The 16,251-nt window shown below is 46.5% G+C and overlaps 2 non-coding genes across 2 annotated transcripts; one reads left to right on the top strand and one right to left on the bottom strand.

Moving 5' to 3' along the window:
- Positions 1-3,328: 3,328 nt before the first annotated feature.
- Positions 3,329-3,402, bottom strand: Trnaa-ugc. Its single transcript has one exon. It is a non-coding gene; the product is annotated as a tRNA-Ala (tRNA).
- Positions 3,403-7,412: 4,010 nt separating this feature from the next.
- On the top strand, positions 7,413-7,496 carry Trnas-gga. Its single transcript is given in 2 exon segments — positions 7,413-7,452; positions 7,462-7,496. It is a non-coding gene; the product is annotated as a tRNA-Ser (tRNA).
- Positions 7,497-16,251: the final 8,755 nt, after the last annotated feature.

Raw genomic sequence — 16,251 nt, 5'->3', positions numbered from 1 at the left:
AGTCAGAGGAAGGCATCAGCAAGCCATCTTATAGTAGGCCTACCCAGAAGATATTATTGAGTACAATGATTCATCCACTTATTCGAACTGCAGAAAATTTTGGACCTGAGTTATTATACACCGGCATATTTCGTAAAACGTTTTCACGTAACTAGTCAGTCTAATAAGATGAATTATTTTGTTGTCCAGCCAACAGGCCATAGCTACTCGGTTCATCTCAAGCTGAACGAGACGAGTCTCAGATGTTCCTCTCAAACGGTGGTTGAGGCTGCAAGCTGCTCACGACTGAACGCCTACCAGTATTCATAGACCCACTACCAGATTCTTTACTGCCCTCATTATTTACGTTACTCGAGGAACTGGATTATGATTTTCTATAGGATAACTACGTAAGTGGTGAACACAAAATCTCACTCAGCAACTCTTCACCTATCGTATAACGACTTCTACAGAACTGCGAAATGGTGCCGCGCAGGATTAGCCGAGCGGTCTGAGGCGTTGCAGTCATGATAGACTGTGCGGCTGGTCCCGGCGGAGGTTCGAGTCCTCCCTCGGGCTTGGATGTGTGTGTTTGTCCTTAGGATAATTTAGGCTAAGTAGTGTGTAAGCTTAGGGACTGATGACCTTAGCAGTTAAGTCCCGTAAGATTTCACACACATTTGAACATTTGGTGTTAATCATTCCTGATACAGCTGAGATTCTCTCCTGAGATAATACAACTTGCGTGGCTCGAAATGGTCATATGAAAGAGAGATGACCGAGTTAAACTTTCAGTCAATGACGAAAACACGTGTTATATCGAAGAGACTCAGCCGCTTCCTTTCGAAGGAACAATTTCGTCATTCGCCTCAACAGATGGAGGGGAAACAACAGGAACCAAAATGTGGATTCTGAACCGGCTTCCTCCCATCGCCAGCCGCTGGCGCTACATTTCGTCGCGCAGTGCGTGGCGCAGGCCGCTCCAGTGCGCATGCGCTGCGCCGGCACTCGGCTCTTAATGCGCCATTGTGCTATGCGGCGGCGGCGGCGGCGGCGGCGGCGGCAGCGGGTGGCGCAACAGCAGAGCACAGCCGGCCGGCTGTCAACGCGGCTCATTGTCTGCCGGCGGTGCCTGCCGCGCGCTGCTCTGGTCTCCGGAGCGGCCGCGCCGGCCTTGACACGGCTAATGAGCGGGGGAACTGCGCCACTCGGTCTGCGGCAGCCGTGAGAATGGGCCCACCGAACGCATCTCCCTCGCGCGACACAACACTCTTAACTCTGCCAACACTCTCGCCTGCGTTTGTGCAGCCGCCAGTGCTAAGCGTGAACACCTGCCACGTGGATGGATTCAACAACAGCGCCCGAGGAACCGTTGGCGATTCTCTGCGCAAGTTTCAGCCGCTGTTTCTGAAACGTCTCAGCGAGTGGTATGCATGTCACGAAAGTTGCAGTGTGATCGGCAGTTAAGTGCTAAAAGGCCAGGCACGTACTACCAATAAGTTGAAAGGCGTAGCTTGCAACACAGATTCTGTCCAAGATTCGTGCGTATTTGGCATACGAAACGTTTAAGAAGAACGAACTACAAACACAGGATCGTTATAGGAGGTGCTTAGATCTTCTGCCCATCACTTGCAAAAAGCAAGAATGTTTCCGAAACATACGTAGTGTAATATCTCAGACTTTATTACAAAGTAAAGTGGCACACGTAGGTGATGCATTCTCCAAGCAATTTACCTTGGATAAACACTTAATCGAGAATTCTGTGGGGCGAAGAAAATCACAAAAATATATTTCGTTTAAGATTGTTATCTGCGATTGCTATTTCTTTCCCACCTGGCAATGTTTATTAATGAGTAGGCGAAATCAAGCTTCTGTACTGGACAAATCCAGCTTTGTCAACATCTTGCCCAGCACAATCATTCTGCAAACAGCATTGAACAGAACTTCTAAATACTTCATCACACTAACAAAGGTATGACACCGGACCATGAAGAAACTGAAATCTTTATCAATAAAAATAGAGCATCTGGCTACATATTAAATAAAGAAACTGAATTGAGAAGCAAATTTTTCTTTCAGAATTTCGAAGACTGACCAGTTCAAAACAGCTAATGAGTCAACCAACGCCGGCAAGTGTGGCCGAGCGGTTCTAGGCGCTACAGTCCGGAACAGCGTGACCGCTACGGTCGCGGGTTCGAATCCTGCCTCGGGCGTGGGTGTGTGTGATGTCCTTAGGTTAGTTAGGTTTAAGTAGTTCTAAGTTCTAGGGGACTGATGACCTCAGATGTTAAGTCCCATACTGCTCAGAGCCATTTGAACCAAGTCAACCAACCCCCACGTCATCAATGCACCCTCCCCCCCCCCCCCTCTATCACCCTCATTCATAACTAAATTGATGTCAATGTAAATATTCTACCACAGCTTAAATCCTGTACCCTACGTCTAAATGTTCAAGCCTTCTACTGTTAAAACAAATCAATACCTCTATACATATTACCTGCAATAAGCAGAATTTGCTTTAAGTAACATTCCACATCGTGTTAATGGAAGAAAAGAAATAATCAGCTGTTCATTTTAATTTATTTTCTTGTTGTTTTTAACTGTAAAGCTCATGACCATACAGACAGATGCAGTTCTCTGCGAACACTATAATTTATTTTATTTCACTTCTGGGCATTCATATTAATGGCAGTTTTCATTAAAAGTATTTGCCTGTGCAATGGCTGTATTATGTGTTAACGTAAAATTGAAGTAAGACACTAAATCATTTGAAATTTATGCTTGTAGTATTTTGTTCACTTATTTCATTTTTGGGCATTCGTGTTAACACCACTTTTGTCTAAAGCATCTGCCCATACATCGATTTAATCCCATGCAAAACAAAAACAAACAAAGTCTCTGAGCAAATTATGTAATATCTTCATATGACGATCATTGTAACAAGCAACAGTTGTACAGCACATGCTGGATGCTGGCGAGATTTTGTATCTACGGTATATATACACGGTAGGCAATCAAAACCTCGTAACTCCATCTGTCTGTGAAAACTCGTAACCAGTAACTCGATAATTAAAGACAGATTTGAAAGTGAATGGATTTCGCTAATCTGCCAGTAATTAGGCTTCCACTACACAGTTACAGCAACTTTCTGTATAACTTTATATTATTTCTAAGAAAAAATTTGCTTCACGTGGAAAATTTAACAAAATAGAGTTACGAGGTTTTCGTTGCCTACGCAGTGGAAACTGATAGATAGATATTAACAACAAAGCCACCCACACTGTAGAAATCCAGACATTTAGCTGCTCTCAGGCGTTGATAAATATCAACGGGGGCAATTGAAAACGTGTGCCCCGACCGGGACTCGAACCCAGGATCTCCTGCTTGCACGGCAGACGCTCTATCCGAATGAGCCATCGAGGAGACAGAGGAAACTGCGACTGCAGGGACTTATTTCTGACACGCTCCCCGTGAGACCCGCATTTCCAACTTGCTGTCCACACACTACATTTGCAGTGCCACTGCCCACTATACTCATTACTCGCGGCAGCCAATCTACCGATTACCGTATTCACATATTGCGTAGTGCGTCGCGGCGTTGCGCCAGTCACAGCATCTTCACTGCCCAAGTTCTAACAAACAAAGAGGCCCTACGTTATGGGGTAAATCAAATCGACGACACCTCACTGTCACAGATTCGAGGAGTGCCCTGGGAAACCTAGAAAAGCAGCAGTGGGGACTCCAATACTAACTGCCAGTTAATCGGCCAGAGTGAAAGTCAACATGTCCAGTTATTAAGGACCAAGGACGCTCCGGTATTACATGTAACGAGCTGGCGGACCACCTGTCGAAACAAAGTGTGATTGATGGCCAACCTTACTACGGTTGTCTTCCACATACAGATTTTATTGTCGGCGTAAAGAAACACGTTCTTCAAGAATGACGTGACAGATCTCACAACAGTCCAGAGGAAGACATTAAGCTACATTCAGCAAAAAGTCTAGTTCTCGCAAATCAATTTCTTTCGACGTCATAGAACTACTAGAACGCGCATCCGGCTGAGTCACGGCTTCTATCCTTCACATCTTCATAGCACGAAAGTTAAGTCACCTCTGTACTGCGAAGTCCACCCATCTGAGATGCAGACCTCAACCACATGATAGGGTGTTAGTGCCGCAAGTTTCTCAGGGCCTTGATCAGAGATGGAATTCCCCAGCCTACATCGAAGTCGGACCTGTTTCGGCAGATGTTCGCAACGAACTATGTCACTATTGTCATGTTTCTACAAGAAGCGGATATTCATTTATAAGTCAGATACAAAGGATCCGACGTGAGATGTTATATCCGAACTGTGTTGGATGTATGAGTATACAAAGGGTACCATGAATTTTAACCGGTCTTAATGTAATTTCCAATGTCTATGTTGTATACACGATATATTATACCAAATCTGTAATTGGTCACTTCTCTGGTTAAACGATTAACACCAAATGGCAATAGAAAAAAATTTTTAGACGTTGAAAAAGACAAACGCCTCGGTGGTTATTCAGAAAAGAACAACGGAAGGATTACTCCCCCAACAAGAGTACGCGATGCGCCTCTGATCTACATCTCTGCAAGTCACCTCACTCTGTGTGGCGGAGGACAGTCGGTGTACCAGTGCCAGTTACCACTTTTCCTGTTCCAGCAGCGTATGGTTCGCTGGAAGAACGATTCTGGTAAGCGTCTGTGTGGGCTCGGATCTCTCTAATTTTATGTTGGTGGTCTTTTCGCTAGATGCGCGGAGACTCTTCTAGGAAGGCCACTGGAGTTGGCTGGGCACCTTCGTAACGCTCTGCGGTTACTTAATGAACCTGTAATAAAACGTGCCGCTCTTCCTTCAGTTTACACGCATAATCGTAATTTTATACTCGTATAATATCTATCGGCAAATAGAAGATGTCTCAATCGTGTCTCATCTTGTTCGAACAGAAGTTATGTATCTTTAACATCATCCAATACATTCGAATTTTGGAATATTTCAAAATGCCACAGCTGGTCGCACTTGACAGCGATAAGTAACTGAAGTGGCTTTAGTAGTTCGACAACCTACTTTTACAATACAATCTAAAATTGCACTGTCCCAGCTTATGTTTATGGCGCTACGCCTTCTCAGCGAGGAAGGCAGAATATCTTGAAGGTTTGGTCAGTGTGTTAACTTCTTCCTTTTGAACATCGCAGAACAAGACATCTCGTCTTACGGGATAGGCTGCACATGCCCCAACCTGCAGCACACCTACGTCGGCCCGCAGTAGACGGTAATTGGCGGCGGCTGAGCACGCTACACGCTACACGGTACACAGCACGCGCGCTGCAAATGACGCCGGCGCATGTTCCGACAAGCGAGCGCGCGCCCTTCTTAATCCCTCGGCCAACAGCCGCGACGCGCTCTGCATAAATTATCCGCTCCCGGCAGACATTATCGTATTCGGCATTCACACTCTGTTGTAATGGCCAGCCTGGCACGAGAATTTATAACGAGACTTGCCGCTCGGATGCGCCCTGGCGCATCGCCCATTCGTGAAAGCTCTGCGCCAGAATTCCTAAGTCAGTTACCGGCGGAAGCCTGGGAAGGCAGCGAACACGCGTGGCGACAGGCGACTACTCCTAATCGCGCCCATCACCAGCGCCTCGGCGGCGACCACACGTCCCGTCCGTCACATCGCAGCTACTGCTGACCCGCAGGCTGTTAACTCTCAGCGAGCGCCCAGGTAATATCAAATGTTGGCTTTTGAACCAGAAGGCTGCCATAAAATCTGACCGGCATACTCGAAAACCGTGTTCCGCCATCACATCTTCTGACTCACGGGCGGTCCTTGTATTCAAGCGGCTAATACTCCGAGGAAATTCGTTTGTCTCAGCGTTCACATGCAAATGGCTAGAGCTGTCGACGTCTGATACATTTGCCTCCCGACACTTGTTAGCCTTAGACATTTTCTTGTGACGACCAGAAGTGTCTGTTCAGAACAAACTACATCAGCAGAGTAACTGGCTACAGAATAATAATGTACGCGGCACATAAGTCACAGAAGCACTACAATGTCCCACTACATCTTCCCCTCACCACGGTATTAGTATGACCCAGGTCAGCCAAACATCCTCGGCTAGTAGTGAGCAGCGATTAGCGTGATGTCGTCACGGTCTTCCAGTCGCACAGCGTTCTGGCTTTGTTGCTCAGCGAGCAATGGTCCTCTAACAGCAACAAGCATTCCTCTTAACGTGCTCCACCGAGCTTATCCCCGCACCTTTCATCAATTTCTCCATGTACCTTTTGGCAATTTAGAACTCATTCTCCTTGTTTCACTGCCCGATATACTGTAATGCTTTAGTCCAGGTAACGGTCGATTCACAAAGTCATGTGGTCTTTTTGTCGAGCACCGAGTCACTAGTTACTGGGTATCGATGTCTTCAGTTGACATTTTTACGCTCTAATTTAACAAATAACACTTACAGCTGAAATGATAATGTTCTGTACACTACTTCCGGTAACTATTCTTACTTAATATAATAACATTCATCTTATATTCCCTCAGTTAGCAATGTTTGTTGGCATAACAGTATTACTGCCATGTTTAAAAATACCCAATAATCCAAAACTAACAGATTAGGGCGCAGTTTAAATCACAATGGCACTCACTCTAGTCTGATAATTACCGAAACTCGTAAATGACGATCTAAATTACACAAATTAGAAATGGAAAGCAAACTGACGAAATATCGAATCTGCAGAGTTACTTTTTACAAAAAGTAATTACCTTTATAAGAATTATATCTCGTGAGGAAACTCAGGAGACGGAATATCGGGAATACATTTCACATTTTTTCAAATTTGTTGGACTGAGTTAACATTGAAACACAAACAATTAAAATGCATGGTTATTCTAACTTACAAAACATACTTCAGCTGTTAAGTTGTTAACACCACTACTCCTTTTGTATTATTGCACAAATAACAGAATGCCCGACGTTCAAAAAACCTCTTCCACAGGAAAACATACTCTGAAATATTTATCTACTTAGCAAACTGTTAGAACAGCTTCCGAGTTCAAATTACCAGTACTTGCAAACGCAAAAACAACGATACTGTTTCCATATAAAAATGGCTCCGAGCACTATGGGACTTAACAGCTGTGGTCATCAGTCCCCTAGAACTTAGAACTACTTAAACCTAGCTAACCTAAGGACATCACACACATCCATGCCCGAGGCAGGATTCGAACCTGCGACCCTAGCAGTCGCGCGGTTCCGGACTGCGCGCCTAGAACCGCGAGACCACCGCGACCGGCATTTCCATATAAAAACGATGATTATATAAGTATTGAATTAGTTCGTAGGAAATACCGCCGTCTGATACGTTTTATCATAAATATTGTACCTTTCAGTTCGCTTAGCCGGCCTGAGTGGCCGAGCGGTTCTAGGCGCTATAGTCTGGAACCGCGAGACCGCTACGGTCGCAGGTTCGAATCCTGCCTCGGGCATGGATGTGTGTGCTGTCCTTCGGGTAGTTAGGTTTAAGTAGTTCTAAGTTCTAGGGGACTGATGACCTCAGATGTTAAGTCCCATAGTGCTCAGAGCCATTTGAACCAATTCGCTTACGTACGGACGTCAAAATGTAAGCATCTACTGATACCTGTGGTTTTCTGCGATGGTGTGACGTGTAATCTTAACAAGACAGAAGCTGTTTGGGTGTGTTAATGAACAGACGTGAATGTAATGTACCCTGTATATCGAAGTATTGTGAAACTCTCCGGATTATGCAGTGTATGAGCACACCGTGTAGTAGTTAGACTACCAGTAAATGACTGAAGATCTGCAACAGGATTTTACGGCCAGTGTTTTTATTTCACATAAAGCTGAATCTACTAAACATTATCTACACAGAATTGTTGATCCTAGGAAAATTCACAATTCTGTTTCAAAGTGGAAAATATCAACAAAACACGTAATAAGTGAAGTTTCATTTGAAACCTTTAGTCATTCGCGTTCAGTTTCTCATGTATAATGTGAAGGCATGTACACACTCTAGGCGAGGATGTCGAATGTCGTTTCAAAACTCGATGGCCAGAAACTGGCACAGACAGTTTTCCGAACTCTGCGTCTGTCACAATCATTTTATGATGTCTGTAGGTCACCGTCTTCTTAGATCAGGGAGCTCCTTGAAACAATTGCTGGAATCAAAATTAACGGCAGGGTGCTGTACTCTCGAAAAATTCGAAAGGTGTGTAATGGAGTTTGAAAGGAGTCTATTTAATTTATCTTTCTCGTGTTTCATTTGGTATCATCATTCACGTCATTTCACTACAAATGTATAAAATATTGGTTTGGTTAATTCTGCCATTCTGGACTTGTAAAGATATCGACTAGTGTCTAGTTAATATTTTGTGAAAGTTAATCACTCGGAATGTAGATACCCAGAAACGAAGATCGACCACCTCGAGAACAGTAACTGGAGAGGCTCGTGTAGTAAGGAGGATTTTCATAAAGACTCCGGACATGCGCAGGGTCTTCTCATTTGCGCAATGTTTGCGCGGGCCGCCCAAGGAGCGGCAGTGAGCAGCGCAGCTCGCGGACACCGGCTGGCCCGCCAGTATGAGCGGACCCAGCGCGCAGCCGCTCGGACACAACACGGCGCTGAACGTTCCGGCTGACCCCGGGACGCGGGAGAAACGCGGGTAGCGCACGCCGGCCGTGTGCGGACACGCGGAGCGCGCGCCGCTTATTGAAACAAATGGCCCGTGAAATCGCCTCCCTGTTTATACAGGCGACCTCCCGCCCGCCCGGACAGGTTTCGGCACCCGGCGCGTTCCAGCCACGCGCGACTCCAGGAATAGAACAGATCCCGGCCAGATCTGGAGTGCGACAGGCCGGCACTCCCTCTCTCCGCGGAAAGTGCGGCCGCCCCAAACATCGCAGCAGGCACCGAACACAAAAGTCTTCGTATTACGTCAGCACATACTTCAAGACCAGCACTGCTTCATGCGCAGTGCGCCGCACATTGCATTATGTAGTGTAATTAGTCACTTACCATCGACTTCTCTCTGAGATACGATACCGTTTCAGAACACGGTTAAAATCCTTTAAGTACGACTTTTGTTCGCAACAAACTTTCATCCTTCCTCTTACAAATGAGTTATTGAAGGTGAAATGAAATCGTCAAAAACTGTCGTTTTTGGGCGCAGTTACTTCAGACCATTACCAAGGACAGTGTCAAGATAAAATGTCAGTGTTTAAGCATACTACTTCCATAATTAAGAGAGTAAATTTTAACTACACGCGTGTACCACAACAAACACGAAGACGAACAAGGGTGAAGGTATATACAGAAGCAAAAGCGTCCTAGTATAGCTAGTATAGTGTACATGCTTTCTCAAAAGAACTCTCTGAGAGATAATTGTGAATGTGTGATTACGAATCGGATTCAAGAACGAAATATTATCCCAGTAAGTACAAATGTATTTTTAACATTAACTTTTCGATTGATTTCCCATCTTACTGAGCTCAAATGTCACCCATCATCCAGGGCTAGAAAATATGACACATACATACTTAGATACCGGCACATTTTGCTGATGTATATCAACTTTTAAAACACCAATATCCGCCGTAATTGATGGTTGAGGCAGGATTGGAACCTTGGCCTCCACGATCACGTGCTCTCAATTCTCTGCATCTTTCTGCTGGAGAAACGTACTGCAGAGAAGAGTGCAGCGTCGCATCCAAATGTGAGGGCGACACATGGAACGCCTCCTTTAACAGGTACGAGACTGGTGAAATTTGAGCCCAATCAGAAGGGAACTATAACGGAAAGTATACGTTTCAGGTACGTCTGTACTGATAGGACAATCATATCTATTTAAGTCAGTACCGGCTCGTAACCAAATATTCGCTCGTTTATATACACACATTTACTGAAACGTTTTTGCTTTTATTGTTGTACACTTTTACTCAATTTTCGGTATTAATTACGATACAATCTCTAAGGTCCCAGCCAAGCGTTTAACGTCTCACTGACGCTACATAGTTGGCACCGAGGCAATACATCGGTGGTTCCAGGAGGGCTAAACGTTTTATTAAGAGAAGAAAAATAAATCTTCTGGCTAAACTTCCTGTCAGCAACACTAAATAGAGATGTAGCACAACGCGGATGAATGGGGAAGGTATTTGACACTACCGTTTTCAAAGGAACGATCCCGACTCTTGCCTTACGTGATTTGGAAACCACGGACTGTCGGAATGGGACCTGAACACCATCCTCCAGGATACGTGTCCAGTGTGCTAACACTGCAACAACCTTCCCGGTTATCGGAAGGGTGGTGTTAGGAGTCACAAGCCGCCGTCCGGCTTAAAATATTTATAGAAACGGTCCTGAGTCAGCGGGTTAAGAATGAGGTTGCTAATTCAAAAGTACGGGGCTCGATTTCTAATAGAGCCCTGAGTCTTCTCTACCAGTCAATACGACAATGTTTTGTGTAACACAAACTGCCAAGTTACGCCATTGAAACCAGCTCGCCAGCGGATGACTGCCAGAAGCCGCTAATCGCAGCCAGAGACGGGCCCGGCGACTACCTGGCGGCGAGCGGCGATGACGCGCCGATAGCAGGCCAGAGACAATGGCGGCGCTTAATGAGCCGGCCTGCAGCGCCGTCATTAAATATAATAACCGCTGCGCCCTCCCGCCCCGTCCCGTGCCCTCCCGATAATTAAGTTACAAGTCCCAGTCTGACACCGGCACAAACATTCCATTATGTTCCGCGCAGACGCGGCACGACCGCGCGCCGTATGTAGATGGACCGCCGGCCAATTACGTCCGATGGCCGCCCTGCCCCTGCCTAATGCCACCTGCGATATTGAATCGGCGCAATACCGCTTACACTTTTAATTACGAGCGTGTATCTTTTACAGCATCATTAGAGGGCGGTGTCGTTCTCGACAAGAAAATACTACGCCACTGTCAGCCCCTCGACAGTTATGACCGCCGCGGTAATGCTGAAGCGAACATTATGAGCGCCGGTGTACCTTGTACCAGTCATTACGACCACTTCTCTGTAAGTGGAATACTGCATTTACCGCCCAGGCCTCTTGTGCAGATATTAATTTTGTTGCTAGCGTTATATTAAACACGTGAGCCGAGGTAAAGTACTATTGGAAACTTCCAGTTGACGCAATAAATCACGTAGAATGTTGACGTCAAACATATAAGGGATGAACTGTGTGAGTGAGAGAATCTCTTGTAGAACGCTGATAGACATAATTAGAATCGTAACAACTGATGGAGCACCAAGGGAATGTCCTCTTCGAGAAAGGCGCCTTCGTCCTAGTTGTCCATTACACCCAGGGACTTGTGTCGTAGTGTACCTCTGCTGTAGCACACTAACGTCCTTCGCTACAGGTTGTAACAGCTTACAAGAAAGCTATGTATAGAACAAAGAACTTTCACAAGCTTTACTGTTTCCTGTACAAATATCGCAAATACTACAAACACCGTAGGTTTCAACGTTCTGCGGAGTGCTTCCAGTGTTAACTGTTTGGTAATGCTGTCTACTGACGCAGATGTCTTGGGTTCGACTCCGTGTGACCACCTTGTATATTTCTGCGGTAGAAAGCCTGGAACCAGTGCCGCGCTATTTCATCAGTCCGAATGAGAAGATAGTTGAGTAAACAAGCACTTAAATTGATGTACAATCCGTTGAAACGGCGTGAAATCGAAAGGCATCAGTGTGGAAGCCACACAACAGCTGTTTATTGTTTACCACCACATAACATTACGCCAGGCACTTGTAGCTTGTGCTCTTCATCATTATCTTTCAGCCAGACCGCTTGCAACGTACTGGAAGATTAAAACTGTATACCGGGCCAACACTCGGACCCAGAACTTTGCCTTTCGCTGTCGATGTTCTTAGCGCTGGAGGTATCCAGACACGACCCACGACCTGTCCTGCCTTTCAATATTCACAGAAGCTCTCGCATACCTGCTGACTTACTTGACACTGTCTTGATGTTTTTTAAGTTGCGACTGGCTGCAGGCAATTTTACTGCTGCTGTATTTCATGTTTACAAAAAATTCCGAACCATAGATAACAAGACTGAAATATCGCTTTACGACAAATATAATTAAAAACCTCAAAACGAACCAGTGTAATCAAACGTACAGAATTGATCGAATTTCACATTTTCTGTGCATAAAAAAAAGACCAGCATAGTAAAGCGATGCTTGCAGTGCTTCAGAATGATCTCGACATTGGGTATGCGTGCAGTGGGGCTTCCTTCTAGAAGGAAGTTTTCAAATGCAAAGGCACTTAACGTCGTACCAAGCAAACCGGTTGAAATCTGCAAATGCCGCTTTGGGGGAACATCTAGACATGCGAGATTAGTGACCGGTGTCGTCACTTCCCCCTGCGAAGTTCAAAGCTGTGCCCTCAGCAGGCAAGGTGATGCTCACCGTCTTTTTCGACGTCCGAGGTCCGATACTCATCAACTTCCTCGAACACGGAAAAACCATTAACATGACGTGTACTGTGAGCGCTCCACAGCCTACGCAAGTCCATCAAGAGCAAACGGCCTGGGCTGCTCTCGGAGGGAGTGATTCTGCTCCACGATAACGCGCGTCGGCACACGTCCGAGGCAACACCAAGTGTTCATGCGGAAGCGGCTTGAGCATCCGTTCCACAGTCCCGCCACGACCGTGTTTGGTTCGCTAAAAGAAGATGTCAAGGGGAAACGCTTCAACTCGGACGACGAACTAAAGGACACAGGAATTCTGGAAAAATGGAATCCTTCGACTCGTGAAACAGTAACATAGTTGGATTCAGGATTCTGGTGATTACTTTTGAATAAAGACTTCAATTATTCTCACAGTGTTCCTTCGCACCTTTTCTTTTGAACATGGTGTCCCTAATACTTCACACACTCTTCGAGACGTCGAAGAAAGCTGTTTGGCTAGTGACTGCAAGCAAACTGCAAGTATTTTTCTGAACGGACAACAAGCGAGATACAAAATCAAACGATCTACGTTAATTTTTTTAGAGGAATTCTAGAGACCTTGGGAAGATCAATACAGTGATGTGATATTTATTATAGCTTGTAATAAAACTTGTCGCAGAAGTGTCAAGGAATATGCTTAATGCCAAGGTACTGTGTAGGCTCGCCCGGCCTGTCAGCAGACATCTGGTAACGGTCCGGCACCTGTGCCGCGATGGTGGTCTCCACTTTCATTTATACCATTTTTTGCCAAAACATTCACTGGAAGTGGAAAAGGAGCCATATCACTGTGCAATCCTTTTTCAGTGTTCTCGAATTCCATCAATATTCAATAATTCCATTAAAATAGGTTTATAGTATGAGGGTTGCCCAGAAAGAAATGCACTGTAGCATTTCTTTCCTCAACAATTCTGTACTGAACATAACGAGAATTACACACATGAAGGCATGGTGTTTTATCTATGCACCATATTTTTCCACGTAATCTCCATCCCGTCCTTTGGCTTTCCTCCACTGCGAAACCAGAGCGTCTGGTGCCCCGTCAGTACCAATCCTAGTCCTGCTGGAGGAGCCAGTGCTTCACTACGTGAATCACCTCCTCATTGTCCTCAAAAAGTCTTCCACGAATGGCATCCTTTAATGGCCCAAACGAGTGGAAGTCAGCGGGAGGTGTGTCAGGTGTGAGGGCCGTGGTTGGTCTCCCCGACCGCTGCAGATCGTGGAGCTCCGCCGTACCGCCTGCTGATGACCTCGTCCTCCGTGCCCAGCGACTGACTGTGCTTCTTCTGTTGACAGCAGATGTTCCGTAGACTTTGCACAAGCGTTAGTCAATGTTCCCCAGTCGGCCGGTGTGGCCGTGCGGTTCTAGGCGCGTCAGTCTGGAACCGCGTGCCCGCTACGGTCGCAGGTTCGAATCCTGCCTCGGGCATGGATGTGTGTGTTGTCCTTAGGTTAGTTAGGTTTAAGTAGTTCTAAGTTCTAGGGGACTGATGACCTCATATGTTGAGTCCCATAGTGCTCAGAGCCATTTGAACCATTTTTTGAACGTTCCCCACAGTTTCTTTCTCTGCAGCGAGAAATTCAATGATGCCACGTGGCTTGTAACGTACATCACATTGTAGACGCCATTTTGAAACTGTCCTGCAGCTACGCTATTGCCGGAAGTGACGGAAACTTGGTGCGCTCACTCAGGAGACCTAAATAATACATACATAACGTTTCGCATTAGTAGCATTGTTTTCGGCTGACAAAAAAAATGAGGTGCGTTGCTTTAAGGGCGAGCCTCGTACATTAGAACAAAAAAAGAAGAAGAAGTTAAAATTTTGGCCCTCTCAGCGTACTATCACAAATGGAGTGCCCCTTTTCGAGATCTGCGAGCGCTTACAAACGGACAAGAGCGTCCAGGTTATGCGAGACACTCAACGTACGTGGTCGGACGAAAAACGTGTGCCTCATGCGCAAGGCACTCAACTCGAAATGTGGGAGCCGGAGGCGATTTCCAGCTGGAGCGCGCGAGTTGTTCGGGTGTTGGCGGGATGTACCGACACATTGGACAGGGCCGCCACGCCCTGCAGGAAGACAATGGGCCGCGGCCCGGTTTCTGCAGCGGCAGCGGCAGCGGCAGCGGCACTGCTGGGAAGGGAAGGCTAGGAAGAGCAGACCGGTGCACGCAGCGCCAATCACGCGCCGCTATCCGGCCGCCATCGCGTGCCGTGCGAGGCCGGCGATTTTCCGGCAGCGTCCGGCCGGCCGTATAATACCGATGGGCCGCCTGCCTCTCCCATTGTCCGCACACACGGCCGCTCTCGTCTGCTGTCAAGGAACCCCGTACTACGCGGAGAGCTTGCGGCCAAATTTTCACCGGAAGTTTGCTTCGTATCAGTGGCTGCCACTTCCACTACACTCACACAGTAAGAATGTCTATGGATCGAGCATTTAGATATGCAGAGCACCATCTCTGTCGTCGACGTACACTGCCTTCCAGCTCAGTTGACTACGTGATGCTTTAACCTATGAGAACTAAATGTTCCTGTTTCAGGTACTCAGATTTCCGTCCGTGGCAGCAACAATTATTCGACAATCCTGCTACATGTAAATATGAGTGTATAAACTGTACAAACACATCAAATACTAAAGTTTCGTACATAGTTCAAAAAGGTAAATAGCGTTATAATAAAATCACGTGACAATTCCGGACGACCAGCCGGCCGCTGGTGGCCGAGCGGTTCTGGCGCTACAGTCTGGAACCGCGCGACCGCTACGGTCGCAGGTTCGAATCCTGCCTCGGGCATGGATGTGTGTGTTGTCCTTAGGTTAGTTAGGTTTAAGTAGTTCTAAGTTCTAGGGGACTTATGACCTCAGCAGTTGAGTCCCATAGTGCTCAGAGCCATTTGAACCATTTGACAATTCCGGTCTGATGTTTGCGACGTGAGCAACAGGTCATGCGCACTCCATAGGTATTCCTACTTGGTGCCTGTACAGTGTGATCGAAACAAAAATTGGCCTGACAGCTCCCACACAAACAATCTGTTGCTGTCACGTGTCTATGCATCCTATCACATTCATCCGTGTCCGTCCCGATTTCCAGTGATCTCTCTGCTGCTTAAGTTACGGTGTCACAAAGTGACGAAATCACTTCTCCGGCCAGTTTTACTTCGGCCCCCCTATAACTGATTATGAACTAAGATATCTGTTAGACCCCAGATCGCACTACGGTCGCAGGTTCGAATCCTGCCTCGGGCATGGAAGTTTGTGATGGCCTTAGGTTAGTTAGGTTTAAGTAGTTCTAAGTTCTAGGGGACTGATGACCTCAGATGTTAAATCCCATAGTGCTCAGAGCCATTTGAAGCCAGATCGCAATACGCTTCGACCCGACGGGTTACAGGACGTGCTTTACTTAATGATATGGAAAGGGCGTTGGGCGCGGGGGGTACCACGAAAAGAAAAGTTTGGCACAAGAGGAGATCGTTGCGGGACGCGTGATACTAGTCATAAGACTAATGGCGCCGCTCTCCTCCCCCCACACACACACACACACACACACACACACACACGGGCGTGCACGCGCGTCAGAAAAGGGGAGGGGGGGGCGAGAGGCGGAGAAGGTAAAACCGCTGAGCACTCCACACAGCTGCCGTGTTGAGATGCTGAAACTTCATTTCAGAATAGACCACTTAGTTCTAAATATGTCATTCGCGAAATGTCTGCGGCTAAGGAGGTGACAGTACGAGTACATTTTCTGTCGATAATCCTGAG

This window comes from Schistocerca piceifrons, chromosome 1 (genome assembly GCF_021461385.2).
Source record: "Schistocerca piceifrons isolate TAMUIC-IGC-003096 chromosome 1, iqSchPice1.1, whole genome shotgun sequence".
Lineage (NCBI taxonomy): Eukaryota > Metazoa > Arthropoda > Insecta > Orthoptera > Acrididae > Schistocerca > Schistocerca piceifrons.
The sequence above is the reverse complement of the archived record's forward strand: the minus strand, read 5'-3'. Positions and strand labels throughout refer to the sequence as shown.